Source organism: Adiantum capillus-veneris, chromosome 28 (genome assembly GCF_014529385.1).
Source record: "Adiantum capillus-veneris isolate H3 chromosome 28, ASM1452938v2, whole genome shotgun sequence".
Classification (NCBI taxonomy): Eukaryota; Viridiplantae; Streptophyta; class Polypodiopsida; order Polypodiales; family Pteridaceae; genus Adiantum; species Adiantum capillus-veneris.
The window spans coordinates 46,346,075-46,363,203 of NC_140958.1; the positions used below are offsets into that span (position 1 = coordinate 46,346,075).

The following is a 17,129-nucleotide window of genomic DNA, read 5'->3' on the forward strand; positions in this document are numbered from 1 at the left end:
AGCTATTATCACCGCCTTCCTTGAATCCCTGATGGAGCCAATAAATGAAACAAATGGGGTTGACCTTGCTACCGCACTTGCTACTACATTAAATGCTACCCACCTAGCTACTGAAATCAAGGCAGAATGTGACACAGAAGCCGTTGATGAAGAAAAAATTAGTTTGATATGCTAATGCAATGAGCCAAATCATGCTGGTTTTCCTCTTTTGGCATCCGATGCTCAAATCCGGCTCCTACACGAACCTGTTCCTACCGCAATGGATGCAATCAAAGATGCCAACCGTGCAGATGATGTTTCACCTATTGTAGCATTCCTTGATTCCGATCTACTCAAGCAAGCATGTGAGCCAAATGAGGCAGACATCTCCTCCACCTCTGCCTTTCAGGTCCGTCCTCCTGCTACTCACATTGATGATACACTTGGATTACAATCTTACAGCCAGCCTGTCAACCGATAGGTTGATGGTGATGACGATACAGTACTTGAAACATTCTTGGCTCCCCTTGCAGATCAAGACCAGTACATTGTGACTGATTAAGAAATGGAACCTCACTCTCTCAAAAATCCTCACTCGATGACCCCTGCAATGCTAGCTCTTCGTATTTCCAATATGGTGTATCATTTTTCCTTGCGGCTGCTAATGCACTCCATCATGCTTCAGATGAGGATGAAGATAATCTCGGGGGGTTCACTATGTGTAAAACTACCATATCACGTGCATTCAAGACATGCTTGTAAAACCCCTTATCTATGAATTTTGTTAAGCATATAATGTACACTTTTCCTTTAAAATGTGTAAGTTTTTTTCAAATTTGAAAAAATAATGCCCTTCTGTATATATATTTTTGTAAGTTTCAAGAACTTTAAATACCCTTCTGTTGAAGTCACGTGATAGCTTACATTTTATTAAGTGATCTCCCCGGGAAGATAATATACCGACTACTAGATATTTACACCCTGTTGAGCCAATGTTCTTTAATGAAGATTATGCACATCCTCCACTGTTCAACACTGGATATTCTTCCAAAAAGGATGATGGCCTTTATGCCTCGGAATAAAAAACCAACCTTGTGCCGCAATTTTGGAACTCAAAATCATTGGCGTGAAGATGCGTTCAATGATGGTGTTGTTATTTCACTCAGTTACAATTTCAACCTAATGACAATCAACAATGCTTGTGACGACAATGAAATGGTAATTGCCGGTTTATGCTATGCTCTTCTATTCTTAATTTTGCATAGTCTTACCGATGAATATGCACGCTCATGTCAAGGTCGAAAGGGGGGAGTAATGTTAATGAAGCGAGTCGACCTCAACACTCGCAAGTTATCAAGTCATGTGCATTTGAAATGAAGCCACGATGGAAGATGAAACCTCACCATCGAATTTTTCACCTTCAACACTTTCTTGATTGATCCTGGATGACACCAGGTCCCAGATTCAAACCCAAAATTTGTTTCTTCCTTCTTGCACTGATTGCTTTTGCAATCACAGAAATAGAAAGCACAACCCTCTCATATAGGCACTCCTACGTGTACTTGTATTAGGATTAAGATGTAATCAACGCCTCTCTCTCTCTCGGCATTCAACTGAGGGGGAATCTTGGAATATAATAATATATACCAGCTATCACGCCTTGAGAACCCAAAGGGTACGAGCACCCGTTTAGATCACTCATCATCATCCTATTTAACTACCCTATGTATCCACACATGACATAGCAATGCAATACCCGCCTAACCACCTATTTGCGTGTATTGTCTCTCTCTCTCTCTACCTTCTCTCTCATCTCCTTTTCTGTGTAACACACACACACACACACACACACACACACACACACACACTAATGTAATGCTTCCGTGTGCCTTTGATAGTGGGAGGCCTCCTGGCCTTTCACTCCCACAGTCCCTCCACCACCGGATCGTCAAATTGTCAGCTGCAAATTGTTACTGAAGCATAAATATGCCTCCAATGGTTCCATTTCTTGCTCTAAAGCTCGTTTGGTTGTCCGTGGCTTCTCTCAAGTTTCTGGCAAAGATTACTCAAAAACTTACTCTCCTGTTCTTAGCATGGTCTCCTTCCGTGTGCTGGTGGCACTTGCTGCTCATTACGGACTTCATATTCATCAAATGGATGTCCAAATTGCCTTCCTTCACGGTGAACTTGATGAAGAAATATATATGCAACAGCCTCCACACTTTGTTGACACTAACCATCCTACTAATGTATGTCGCCTTTATTGCTCATTATATGGCCTTAAACAAGCCGCTCGTCAATGGTACTATCGCTTTCACCATTTCATGCTCCAAGTTGGGTACACCTGTCTTCAAAGCGATAAACATCTATACTCGCATTACCTCATTTGGATTTGTGATCATCGGCCTTTACGTTGATGATCTAGTTCCCCTAGCTTCCTCACTTCCACTCATGCTGGAAGCAAAATCTGAAATATCTCAAGCCTTCCCTATGACCAATGGTGGCTCTCTTCATTACTGTTTGGGTATGGAAATTACTCAAGATCTTAGCCACGGAACTACATCCATCTCACAAAGGAAGTACACCCGATTAATTTGGAATACACACCCACAGAATACATGTGGGCTGACTTCCTCACCAAAGCAGTTCCTAAAGACAAACATGATGCGTGCTGCAACAACCTCTCTATCAAACCTGTTCTTCATTCTAAAGAAGGGGGAGTATGAGAGAGATCATCAAATCACTGAATGTATATTTTTAATTACATTAAAAATGTAACCGTAATAGAACGTTGTCCTGAATGGACACGCTATACATATATATATAACACAAGGACTTTTGAGACGTTTTCGATAAAAAAAAAGAAGAATTTACTATATACTATAATTTACTATTTACTATCTAGAAAAATTGCACTTTTTCTGGTTTTGATTGATACAATCAAAACTAGAAAAAGTGCAATGTAGAAAAAATGGAACATTTCCTAGCTAGGTAGTGTACCTAGAAATTAATTAGATGAGGCTTTCATTGGAACTTTTACATATAGAAAGTTAGATAGACGTCCATAAGAAATTTCTATATAGAAATTGGAGAGACGTCCTACAAAATTTTACATATAGGAAATCAGATGGACGTCCATAAAAAAATGCTATACACAAAATTGGAGGGACGTCCTATAAAATTTTACATATAGAAAACTGAATGGACATTTTTAAATTTATTTTTACAAAAATAAACAAACTGATTGATCTATAGATAAATATTAGTCATTTTTTAGCCTTTAAACCGACCGATGTACCATCTTTGCGTCATTTTTGGATCATCCACTATAACACACATTACACTAATCAATAAATTAACAACTTTGACTAAAAGAAGATCAAGTCTTTTTTAACATTTCTATCACATACAATTCAAAGTAACAATAAAACTACTCATAATCAAGTAGATTTCTCTTGAAACTCTTGTCAAACTTATGATTTAAAGTGACTACATTTAAACATTGAGCTTTAATCTCTTTGCAAATAAAAAATAACTTCATTAACTCAAAAGACATAATCAATTGGTTCTAAAACAATAAAATGTTATATCACCAAGAGAACGACAAATAACATGAAATATGATGTTCAATACATGGTCTGTTCTGCACTTGATCGCTTACATAAAAACAACTTTCACTTCATCAAAAGTCAACTCATGATCAAGTCGCCTTTCAATGATAACCCTCCTACTATCAACCAACCACCTCACCAAATTCACTCTCATTTCCTCCAAACTCAAACCTCTCTTTTGCTCAAAAAATGAGCTCTCCTCCCTTTTAATCTTGTAGTAACTAGCTTTTAAAACTAGATACATGTCATCAATTGTCTGCAGATCAAAGTATTTAAGGAGAATAGTCTCCTCCTTCTCCATATTTAAAGATGAAACTTACATAAACACATAAGCTACTACTATAAACAAAGGGTTTTATGAAAATACATTTTACAAAAGAGATAAATATAAAAAAGATGAGAATTACTACATCAAAATTTGGAACATATACATTCGATGTGTCACCTGCAATGCATTTCTCATCCTAAAAAATTCAACAAAAAGAGCTTAGTATTAACAAATTTGTATTATTGCTTACACATGCAAGTTAACTTTTAACACTCCTTTGTTTACTTCTTTATCTTCTTGGAAGATTCTTTTCCAAGCTTAGTAGCAAGAGACTCTTTAAGCTTTACACTAATCTGTTAAATAATCCCACGAACAAAATATGTAATCTTATTGAAGAACTTTAACAAAAACTATGCACCTTATTACATTGAGTACAAGTCAAAGAAAGAATTTATTGAAGTAGAGATTGTCACTGTTGAAAGGTCAACCTTTCAACAACGCTTCCACAAAGATTCCATGAAGATTTCTCAAAGATTCTCTAAAGATTCCAAATAAAGATGGTGATGAAGTGATGAAGACGAAGATGGATGCTGTAATGTGAAGATACAAGCTCATGGACATCATCGAATATCCCGTTATTATTATTTTGAGCCATTAAGGTCACTTTTGTAATGTTTACGGGAACTTCATATTTTAAGTCGGCAATTGTATTTTGGCCAGAGATGCTTGTTGGATGAGCAAAGTCAGCTCACATTGTTGTAATTAAGCTCTATAGAAGCCTAGGGACAAATCATGTCATTTTGGTCGGACATTAGGTTTTCTAAGGTTTAGTATATAAACCAAAACCTAAAGCTTTGTAAAGAGACTTCTAATAATCTGATCTTCTGTGTCGTTGGGAGACTGCGAGAGAGTGTGTGTGTGTGCTACAGGAGCTACTGTGGTCGGAATCGCAAACGGAGAGCAGCAGTGTGTTGCCCACGAGGAGAGCTACACGTTGATGCTTACATCACACGCGTTCGTCTGTGTTTTGGCAGATTCACCCGCGAGCTACTTTTGGAGTTTCGGTGAGTAACTGTTGTCCGTTTTTGCATTTCAGCATATCCACACGATCAGAGCGAGTAGAGCTACACATTAGGCACTTTAGTTCTCGAAAACGTCGACCTGAAAAAACCGGCCAGACATCCTACGCGTTTTCTGCAGGGAGGATATTGGGTAGGTTTTTTTGGTCACGGACCTTAGGGAGAGTGGCCTATTGGTGTTGATAGGATATCCCTCATGTTTCGTAACGTTTCGAGAACGTCTAATGGGATTTTGGCTTGCTGTAGCATCATAGGAGACTCTCACATTCACAGAACCGATGGCATGCACATTTGATATCTCTGTAGGAAGTAGTCATTAGTCGGTCGAGTAGAGGTTGACACCCTTTACTTGCTTCCACGCGCCTGCGGGTCGAGCTCCGTCCTTAGTTGACAATTATATGTTAGGTAAGTTCTCGCTATGCTGACGTCCGTCGCGGCGTATCCGTCCAACAGTCACTACAAGAGGTTGTGTGCTCTTGTGACGCTGTTAGCGACGGAAATACACTGGGTTTTTATAACCCCCGGCGTCGCTAAAACCGTCGCTATATGCGTCGCTATAACCGTCGCTATATGCGTCGCTATGAACGTCGCTATATAGAGACGCTCATAGCGACGCCTATAGCGACGGTTATAGCGATGTTTAAACAGAAGTCTATAGCGACACTCATAGCGACGCTACAGAGCCATAAATAGCGACGGTTTTAGTGACAGGGCATTGAATGCCCTGCCACCCATCAACCATATTGTACTTGATTCACTTTTTAAAAAAAGTGCAAGGGTAGATAATAGACCCAAAATAGTCACCCACAAGATGCATTGTTTGCAAAATTGACAAGCGTAAAATTGACAATTGTACACATCATAGGCAAAATGAATTGATTGGGAAATGTAATAATGACAATTGTACAACATCATAGGCATAAAGAATTGATTGGCAAAATGAACTTCGGTGACAAATGTAATAATATACATGGTTCAAAAAGATGTATAAAATCCGTCTCATGATACATAAGCTATGAGAAACCCTAAACTAATGCTATCTAGCTACGGCTAAACTGACGTCGTCTAGTCAGACGTCTCATCGCGTCTAAGCGGCGTATCTGTCGGATTGTGCAAAAAAAGACAATAAGACAGCTTTCAGTAAGTATAAACATATAACGACATTTGTAAATCAATACAAAAAATAGAAAAGAGTAAACCCTAATACTAACCATGCCGCCGCGAGAACTGAGAATGTCCATCAGGGCGTTTAAGCCCTTCCTGCTTGCGTACTCGCGCTCGTACGGTGTGGGATCACGTCCTGTCATCGACCACTGTCAAAACATACAAAGAATTCATTATGTTAGAATTAAAAAACTCATAAACCCTAAACTATCGAACATAAAGAGCAATGCGAAAACACTTACAAAATCGGCCTCAAATGATACCGCTCCCCAAGTGGTGCAAGCTCCCTGCCTCTACTCGCGCTCTGGCTGCATCCTTTTGTTGCTTCCACTTGTCGGGATTCTCACACGCTGCTTTCTTCGCATTCTTCCAATCTTCTTTGGCCAGCCAATCTGGCCTGTTCCACCCATGCTTGATTGCTTTTTGCACTTCGGAACGCTTGTGTTTGCAGTATTCGCGCATTCGAATCTTCATCAGGTCTTCATTGAAGCGCTGATCCTGTGTTGGAACGGGAAACTCATCATGAAGTATGCTGATGACTCTGTTTTTTAAATCACTTGGTACTTCACTCCATTTGTTTAGTATGTAGTGTCTAAACAGCTGAGAGCAAAGACCACGCATGCGCGAGATCACCTTCTTGCCGTCATCATCCATGATGATGCCGCCGCTGAAGTTGACGGAGTAAGGCAAGCCCTCTGGCCGGTGACGCGTGAACCTGGGTGTCCCGGCAGGGGTCTCTAGAGGCGTGTCGATGGGGGTACAGACGTCAGGTGTCTCCACCGGCGTCTGGGCCCCGAAGCGAGGAGTGTCGAGTGGGGTGGCTCCTGGCGGAGTAGGTAGAGGTGTGTAGCTGCTAGGAACAGTCAGCCGTGCAAAACCTGGCGTAGATGGCGATGCTGTGGCTGATGTGGGGGCGGGCAAAGAAGGGGAGGGTAAAGAGCCTCGTTGAACACGAGGCGGTGTGGAGGCATCGGTGGCGGAATCCCCACAACAACTGCCACCGCCACCACTAGAGCGCCGGTGTCTAGACGAGTGTGAAGCTCGTCTCATCGACGCCGAAGCTTTGGAGCGCGCCGAATGCTCCGAAAGAGAGGGAGATGCGGATGGAGTAGGAACGCGCGATGATGCGCCAGAGCGATGACGCTCCACGTACCACTGTCTCTGCTGCGGTGACAAAGAAGAAAGAAACTCCTCATCATCCATACCTGCATTAAACACACGAATATTTAAACTTAATATTGAATGAATAGAGTAGACAATGACGTAAAGACTATTAAATACAATGACGTAATGACGCATATAAATACAATGACGCAATGAATTGAGTGATAGAAGAGGCAAGTCGAAAACTCAGAATTTTCAATCAAAAGATGTGAGCGCGAGTAGAAAAGAGCGTTATACACCATGGAAGGTACTTAGAGAGCCAGAGCTTTTACAACACGGAGCAAAATTGTTCAAATACAATATTTGTGGCTTTAAGAGATCTCTCTCTCATCCTCGCATAACTCAGCATAACTTCCTATATCTATATAGAGCTCTCCGTTTAAACACATATCCTCTGTTTCATTTTGTAGCTCCTCTGCATGCACCCCATATAGAGTAGTAGCATCTTGATGCTCGTCTGGCACCACCGCAGCGGCTTCTGATTGAGCATCTTCTCTGATCTCCTCCATTGATGCCGTTGTGATTGGCACATGGTAGCCTTCATACGTCCTTGCACTACGAGGGGATACCTCTATGACGTACCACCAATTTGATGTAGACTTTGTAGGATGAAATATTACCTGCCAGAGCCACATAACTTACATGAGAGCTTTCAAGCACATAACTTGTAAAAGGGGGATGTTAACTATTTACATACTTACTTGTTCACAATGCTCGGGTAGTACGAAAGTGTCTCTTAGGTCAGTCCATTTCTTAGTAGAATCCACCTCAAGAAAACCAGACTCTCTTCTACGCACAGTAGCGTTGCGACCCTCCATGATTATCTTGAACCATTGCACATCGAACAAGTCGACAAAAAATCCTCTGTAATCGATCCTCAAAATCTCTTGCAGTGTGCCGAAGTAAGTGAGTTCCGCCAACACAAGATCTGCATCAGAGGAACGTCGTCGACTAGACTGTTCAAATTTTGCCATGATTCCACAATCTTGAGTAAAACGCTTTTTGTCGATTCGTTCCACCCTAAAATGTCGACCTTTACACCATGCTGCTGTGTATGACTTATACTACAACGAACAAAGACTATGAGTTGCCGTTCAAACGTTTAGAAATAAAGTCACTAGCTAGTCGTACATTGCAAACTTACCTTGGTCGCGCAACCCCTAGAGTACTCCCACTTTTCCTCAGTCACTTCGTCACCGCAGTGTTGTGCGCTTTTCAATTGGTTGTGCAACCATCTTAAGCTCATGAAGGTTGGTAGGCTCTCCAGAACCATCGGATAGTGCATCGGTGGTCGTCTTCCCCGTCTCCACTCGATTCGTGCCCTTTGTCGCTCTTTCTTTGCATCCTCATATTGTGAAATCCACTTTTGCATCACTGGATTGTGAAGCATGCAAGATCGGTTGATTTTAGCCTCTAGATCTTCCGTCATCTTCTTCTCAACACCGAGATTGCACATGACAATCCCAGATATGCGCTCATCATCTATGGTTCGCCATAGCGTGTCCCGGGCTTTATCAAATCCGTCTAGCCACTCTCCAATGTACACTAGGGACTCTGATACCAACCAACCTTCTGCCATGCTACCCTCCGGACGTGCCTTTTGACGCACATATCCCTTAAGCGTTTTCATGAAACGTTCTAAGAAGAACATCCATCTGGAATGAACTGTGCCAGCTATTTCCACCTCATCAACTATGTGAACAAGAAGATGCACCTGAATGGTTAGCATGGTAGTAGGAAAATGTTTCTCAAACATGCACACAAGCTCCGCAGCATTTAGTTTGGCAAATGGTATGGAGTCTACGTTGATCTCCTTTTGTGAGATCCATTGCACCAGCTTTGCAAGTTTGTAGATTGTGTTACGGATGTCGAGAGACAAACATCCCTCAATGGCAACCGGTAAAATAAACTGTAAAGTATGTGCAACAATGATATTAAAGTCCACATTTTATGCAATGATATTAAAGTCCACTATGAACGTACCTGACACATTTTATGCCAATCGTGTGACTTCAAACCGGTAAGCTTTCCTTCTTTAGTAAAACACGTTCGGAGCGAGTGCATTACGCCAGTGGGGGTCCGCAAAGATTGAATGGTCTCTTTTACTGTGCGTTCTTGGGCTCCTGTGAAAATCGATGGTGCTTTAGGGAGTTTTATCGATCCATTAGACGCTGTTTGCGGCCAATATTGCTCCATACGATCCACATTTCTAAGGTCAACTCTGGCTCCCAAAGTATCTTTCTTGCCGGTCAGATGGTCCCATAGTAGATTACCCACATTCTTGAATATGTGCATTGGATGGAGAAGGTGATTGATCATGAGTCAGGGCCAGTATGGTAACTCGTACCATAGAGATAGTCTCTTCATCCCTGGAGGCAATCTGTCATCGCACATCTCCTTCTGCTCTAACCATGCTTGTGCAGACATCCTTGGTGGCTCTCTTTCCAAAAAGCCGTCGCGTAACACATGATTCTCTGGAAGATACGCTTGATGACCTTCGTAGATTTGCTTCTTCAGTGAGGGCGCCCTACGTGCATTCAGTCTAGGTCCACATGTGACACATGCTCTGTATCCGCTTGTTTGAAGCCCTGCATGTATACACATGATAATAGATCAACTATGGGAAAAAACAAGATTTACAGTGTCTGAGTGAGACGTGTCAATAGATTACCTGAGCATTCTGTTAGCCCGGGATAGTTATGCATGGTCCACATTAGAATGCCTCTGATCAAAGCATTCCGTCGTCCTGTGTGTCGGCTCATATCCACCACCTTTATGCCAATCCACAATTGTTGTAGCTCTTCCAATAGTGGACGAAGATACACATCCATATTCTCCACTTTATATCTCCCTGGCACAATCAAGCTTAGCCATAGGTGCCCCTTCTTCGTAGTCAACCACGGGGGAATGTTGTAGTTGACGATGACAACGGGACATACACTGTAAGATGTTGATCTTTGACCAAATGGATTTACGCCATCCATAGCCAGGCCTAAGCGCAAATTTCGAGCTTCCCTGGCAAAATCCGACCATGTTCCATCTATATGTTTCCAGGCTACGCAATCTGCAGGAATTCGTAGCACACCATCCGAAGATTTATTCTCCTCATGCCATGATGCTAGAGCGGCCATGGACTTACATTCGAAGAAATGCTTGATGCGAGGAAGCAGAGGAAAATGTCGTAAAACCTTTTGTGGAATTTTTGTCTCGTGGAGATCTACTCGATATCTTCGGAATCACATTTCGGACACTTCTCCATGTCTATGTATTCCCCTCTGAAAAGAATGCAGTCATTAGGACAAGCGTGGATAGAATTGTAATCCATCCCCAAGTTTCGCAAAATCTTTCTTACTTCATCTCAGGAATCTGGCATCACATTGTCAGTTGGTAGTATGTGCTCTTTAAGCAATCTACACAACATAAAAATACGATACAGTCGTGTAAAAATCTATCAGATCATTATACATTTAGAGTTTTATTAAAGTAAACTAATTGTAATAGATCACCTGAAAAGCGCTGTAACGCTAGTGTCACTCCATCCAAACTTTGCCTGCATGTTGAGAAGAACCAGGAGTGCTTTCAATCTAGACATACGTGCTCCATTATACAATGGCGTATCGGCTCCACTTTTCATATCATCATAGATAAGCCTTTCTGAATCCATGATTGTCTCGATCATTTCATCAATTTCGGGCTCAAACATTGCCTCGTTGGGAATGTGCTCTCCATGATCATCCCCCGAGTTGTCAGAGGCTACATCTTGTGGCCTCACATATGCTCCTTGACCAAAGCGCCTGCGAACACGTCTATTGGGTTGCAAGATTGCTGCTTGTTGGCTAACGTCAGAGTCCGACGAGTTATAATTGGCAACAACTCGATCTATAATAGATGGATCGAACTCACCAAATTCACGAACGTGCTGCAAAGAAACACGTCTTGTCCATCGCACATCATGCTTGCATTGATTACAAGGACATAAGACCCTCGTTGAGAGATAGGTGTTTTGGTTGGACGGTCCCACATCCTCGTCACAACTCATAATGAGGATAAAAATCTTATAACCTGGACAACAAATTTAATATTCTATTGGCATTCTTCGTCTTATCTCTCTCTCTCTCTCTCTCTCTCTCTCTCTTTACCTCACATTCTCTAGTCATGTCCAATCCCCGCACACCTCGGTCTAGAGGTGCACGGAGATCAGAACCACCGGGTTATAATCTCGTCTTTATTGGTCAATACCTATATTTGTGGGTACAAGAAATCTACAGGCCCACGTCTACATGATACTGCATGTAGTGGACAAAACCCCTTTGCCTCTTCTCTAGCTGTAGCACTTCACAGCATCTTAACATCTTTTCACAGTAGATCTTTTCACTGTTCGTCTAACTCTAAACCCTAAACCGTAAGTAATTCTTGCGTGGACTCGATCTAACGTAAATAAGCGTAAATCTAAATAAACGTAAATCTAACTAAAAATAAACCTAAATCTAATTTAACGTAAGTCTACATCTAACCTAATCTTTAACGTCTTTTGGGATAGTTTCCTACGACGTTAAAACTCTTTTCTTCTTGTGTGTGTGTGTGTGTGTGTGGGTAAACCTAAATAAACCTAAGTCTAATCTAATATAACATAAATCTAAATATAACATAAATTATGTTATATTAAAAACAAAGAACTAAACTAACAGGGATTATAAGAACCTTAAAACTGATTTAACACATAATTTTTCACATAACTCGGCAAGAGTTGGCATTCTCATCACTAAAGATGTGAGAGTTAACTTCCGGCGGTGACGCTGCCTCATCTCCATCCACATCTGACGATAGCAATTGGCCCTTTAGACCGTTCTTGCTCTTGTTACTAACTTTGAAGTTGCTGTTGAATGACTAGAGGTTGTCTAGATGGTCATTGTATCGGGGATGTAGTGACTCTTGCCGCCGTGAAGATCCACCTTCTTCCCTATCTTCTGAAGACATTTCACCAGTACTTTTGGATCGACGGAGCCCACCATGAGTGAAGGCAGCAATACCCTATATTCCATTCAGGGCTTTCTTCACCCGCTTCATGCAGGCATCGCAGTCTATGGAGACCTAAATCTAATCTAATATAACTTAAATCTAAATCTAGTGTAAATAAACGTAAATCTAATTAAAAATAAACCTAAATCTAATCTAATTTAACTTAAATAAACCTAAATCTAATTTAACGTAAGTCTACATCTAACGTAATCTTTAATGTCTTTTAGGATAGTTTCCTACGACGTTATAACTCTCTTCTTCTTGTGTGTGTGCGCGTGTGTGGATGTGTGTGCCAATAAAAAGAGATAAATGGTATAACCTTTCTATCACCCATGCCAAGTATGATAGATTGGTTATGCCATTTCCCTCTTGAATAATAGGTCTTGAGTTCAACTCCTCGTCGGCTAGATCTTTAAGTCTTTTAATTTTAAATAGTTTCCTACGACGTTAAATTAGTTTCTCTCTCTTTCTCTCTCAATGTGTGTGTGCGTTTTTTTGTTTATGCATGTTTTCTCTCTCTTTTCCTCTTTCAATGTGTGCGTTTTTTGTTTATGCATGTTCTCTCTCTCTTTTCCTCTCTCAATGTGTGCGTTTTTTGTTTATGCATGCTCTCTCTCTCTCTTTTCCTCTCTCAATGTGTGTGTGCATTCTTTGTTTATGTATGTGTGTGTGCGTTTTTGTTTATGTTTGTACTCTCTGTCTCTCTGTCTCTCTCTCTCTCTCTCTCTCAAAAACACTATGTGTGTGTGTGTGTGAGAGAGAGAGAGAGAGAGAGAGAGGGAGAGAGAAAGAGGGGAAGGGAACATGAGAGTGAGGAGAGGGAAGGAGCATACCTGGCTCTCCTTCCTCTCCTCGTGTGTGTGTGTGTGTGGATAAGAGAGAGAGAGAGAGAGAGAGAGAGAGAGAGGGAGAGCGTTACCTGCTCCTTGCTTGAGGGCGCCGAAAAACTCAGATCTGAGATCTGAGTTTTTGGGCGCTCTTTGTTATTTTTTTAGCCCAGTCGGCGTCGCTATGAGCGTCGCAAATTTACAAGTAAATTTGCGATGCTGATAGTGACGCCGGGAATTTTGTTTTTGAGCGTCGCTGTGTGAGCGTCGCTAATATGAATAGCCCCTTGTAGTGAGTCACCTTTCTCTCTCTAGTACTTTTTTGTGAAGCCTCATGATTATTTGCTTGATATGATGATGAAACAGAATCCACAGTCTCATACCCAACTAATGTTAAAAAATATAAAACATACATGAGAATCTTTATGTGTAAAAACAAAACATATACGCCATTAGTGGCATTACCTTCAATGGCATGTCACTTAAAAGACTTTCTCTTTGCTCTAGCATGGCTTTGACTCTTTTTACATTGCCATTTGAAAACAATGCTCCAAAAGAAGGAAAAGATCCATCCACATTATCTAAATTGAGGTCTTCAAACTGAAATTCCTATAGAAGACAAAAAGAAGTACACAAAAACTTTTTTATGATCGTTTAATGTTTATGCATCTATATTACTTGAGAAAAACATATACCTGCTCCTGCAATGAAGATTTCACACTTTTGGTCTTCTTCCACATAGAGAGTAAATCTTGTCTCTATAATGGATAAACCATTTCATAAGATTTCAATTTTAAACTTAGGAACATGAAAGTACTAAATTTTGTTCATAATTCTTGCAAAGACAATCAATTCATAAATCTATGAAAAGAATCACCATTTTCAATGAACCAATTAATCCTGATGGGCCTCAGCTTGATTTTGTATCGCCAATGGCATACAATCTACATGGGTCTCCTCTCCCACATCATTACATAATTTAGGGTTTACATCTACTAGCTCAATACTAGACACCTATACAAACATATATAAACTAAGTAAACACATGGCATATACATTAAATATAAGAAAGAAAGGTTAAAATATAAGTACTACCTCTACAGTTGAACCTTTCAAAGCAATAGTACCACCATTTTCTTTTTCTGCAATTCCATGTGCCTTGAAAAGTAAGATGAGTTTAGTTAATTTCTTTCATAAGGCCCCTATGAAGCCAAATTTATTTATGCTTACAAAATATATACACACTTACATCATTTGTAGTCTTCTTCTTATCATATTTTCGTTGCGATTGTGCATAGGTTAGCACAAACTGATATAATGTGTGTCTCCTCCCATTGGTAGGTTGCCTTGCCGAGTCCAAACTTCAACGGTGCTAATTCATCGGTCTTAGTTGAATAAGACCGTGAATTTTCTGTTGCTCAAGGCGATTGTGGCGCAAATCATCCACAAAAGGATAGTTCTAAACCATCCTCTAACCATCCTATAGTTGTCCAAGAGCATTCTATGTTGCTCGTCGAAGTACATTTCCAAAAGCTTCTTTCCATACATTCTATTTGTCTATTTGAACTTTGGTTCAGATGGGCAAAAGATGTCTTCGTATGAAGGAATAGGGACATCATCCTCATCCATCTAAGCTATGAATTCAAAAAAAAATCGACACCACTTAAATACTATTAAAAAGACATCTAAGCTTTGTGATCAATAAAAGTATAGTATGAGTACAAATTAAAAAATTGAAACCACTTTAAACTTTTATAAAATAACATGTCTCTAAAATCATTCATGAAAATTGAAAAAAAGCAACATAAAAGCATAGCTTCTACATAGAGCAAGAGACAAATAATATCCATTTTGATGCATATCATACTTGCTGCCACACACATGGTAGGAACTTCACTTTTCCATCCTGATCTATAACTCTTGTTTGCTTTAAAACTTTCCACCCTTGGACTACAGATCAACAAGTTGATATAAGCTTCCAATCCTCATCTTTGGTAGTCGTTCTCCATTGGGCATAACTGCTATTCATTGCTTGAAGTTTTGTTAGCAGTACTCGCTTTAGAGTATAGTCTACCTCTTGAACAACAGCATATGCTAGTTGACAAGAGGAATATTCTTCATCCACAAACTCTTTGACTTGGACTATGTCCTTCTCCTCAAGCCATGGAGATACACATCCAACACATCCAGCACTCAATAAGTGCCTACGAAGGCCTAGGTCTTTAGTCTCATAGGCAATAATACAATTTTGAAACCTCCACGGAATAAACTTGTGTAGTAATAAATTGACTTGTCTTATATAATCCCAAGAGAAAGGCATAGGAGTGACTTGCAGTACGCTCATTCCTGTAATCGGATCCACATTCAACTTTTCAACATCTTCTTCAACCACGATTGACTATCTATAATAATCTGCACCAAAAAATAGTATAATTTCTTCTTGGGACTGCAAAGTAAAGAAGGTTCTGATTTGCGCTTTCCACTCACCTACAGAAGCTGCATTTTCTTGATAATTATGAGATCTCACCACAACTATATCTCCTACACTAAATACTTCTCCTTTGAATAGAACCTTCTTGTGTTGTAGCACTTTAGCAACATTGAGCCCATACTGACTCATAAATCGTTCCTCCTCATTTGATGGCAGTCTCTAGGTTTTTCTTCATGGACCGATGATGATGCCTTTCTCATGAATGGATCTCCCACATGGATAGTCACATCCATATGCTAAGTGAGCATTTTGCAACTCCTTTGCCTTTATGATGGATGATACTCTCAAGATTCCATTTTTGTGCCATTGTTGACAATGAAGAATATTGCCCTCATCTATCCTGTGTCCTTGGGGTGCCATGACTGCATAGTGGAGCTCTCCATATAATCTTTGATAAGGAAACAGTCTATCCTTATCGTTTTGAATTTGGGACAAGACCCATGTAAGAAGCTTTCTCTTTTGGAAGTTCGTAAAGGAGATTTCACTCTCTTTGTTGTTCGACTTGATTTTGACATAAGTAGAGACAAGGCGTTGATATATAAAGCACCAGACAACATTTTGATTTCCATGGCAAATAACATCATCTAGAATCTCTCCACTACCTTTAGAATAAAATACATCTTAAGTTAGAATTATCTCAAAGAGCGTATGACTTAGAGAAGCTGGTTTGTACAGACAACAAAGAAGTCATACCTGCCACATGCTTGAGTGGTGAAGAGTTTGCACCCAACAAATCTTCACTCCGGACTCTCCAAGATGCAAGAAGGGCTTGTGCTACTTTTATAGCCTCCTTAGACCACCCATGGTCTCTGGAATAGTTAAAAAATATGTGGGCAACATCAATCAATAAGAGCCCCAAGTCTTCCAGTATTTTGGAAAACCCTCTACCTCAAGAAAGACAAATGGAAGACACCATTGTATAAATTTCTGGTTCTCTTGTGCCTTGTAGCTTTCATGATACTTGCTTGGGTTTCTAGGCCAATGTCCATGGCCTATTGTTGATGGAGCACAACTTAGGGCCCTTGCTAATATATCATCAATCCCGTGCTTCATGTCATTGGTTGAGTTCTTCATAAGCAACGACAAATACTTTTGAAAAACATTCAATGGGAGAATGTGCATTGTGTCATAGACAAGATCCAACGACAAGTCAAATCCATGAAGCTCATATAATCTCCATAATCTTGATTTTCCACTCAACCCCACACTCTTTAGTATCTCTTCGTGTTGAGTCTGAGAAGTTACTCTAATGGATCGAGACAAGGTAGCCTGCATTTCAAATATACTTCTCTTCAGAGGTGGATAACGATATTGGAAGCGATTTTTGTCATAGAGATGTCTCCCTTGAAAGCTTGAGCTTGATGAATCCAAAGTGGAAGATGCCTTGTCCCTACGACAAAAGTGTTGTCCATCCTTAAATAGCCCAATCTTGCAATGAGCAGGGTGGTCTCCAGTGACCATCATTACCATTGCATGCAATCTGATGTCTGTTGAGGAGACCAAGTCCACATCAATCAAGTGAGAAGG

General features: G+C 40.4%; 2 pseudogenes; one reads left to right on the forward strand and one right to left on the reverse strand.

Annotated features, from left to right (window-relative positions):
* Positions 1-259: 259 nt before the first annotated feature.
* On the forward strand, positions 260-1,162 carry LOC147420377 (uncharacterized; annotated as a pseudogene).
* A 2,474-nt stretch (positions 1,163-3,636) lies between these two features.
* LOC147420378 (uncharacterized) lies at positions 3,637-14,740 on the reverse strand (annotated as a pseudogene).
* Between the last annotated feature and the right edge of the window lie 2,389 nt (positions 14,741-17,129).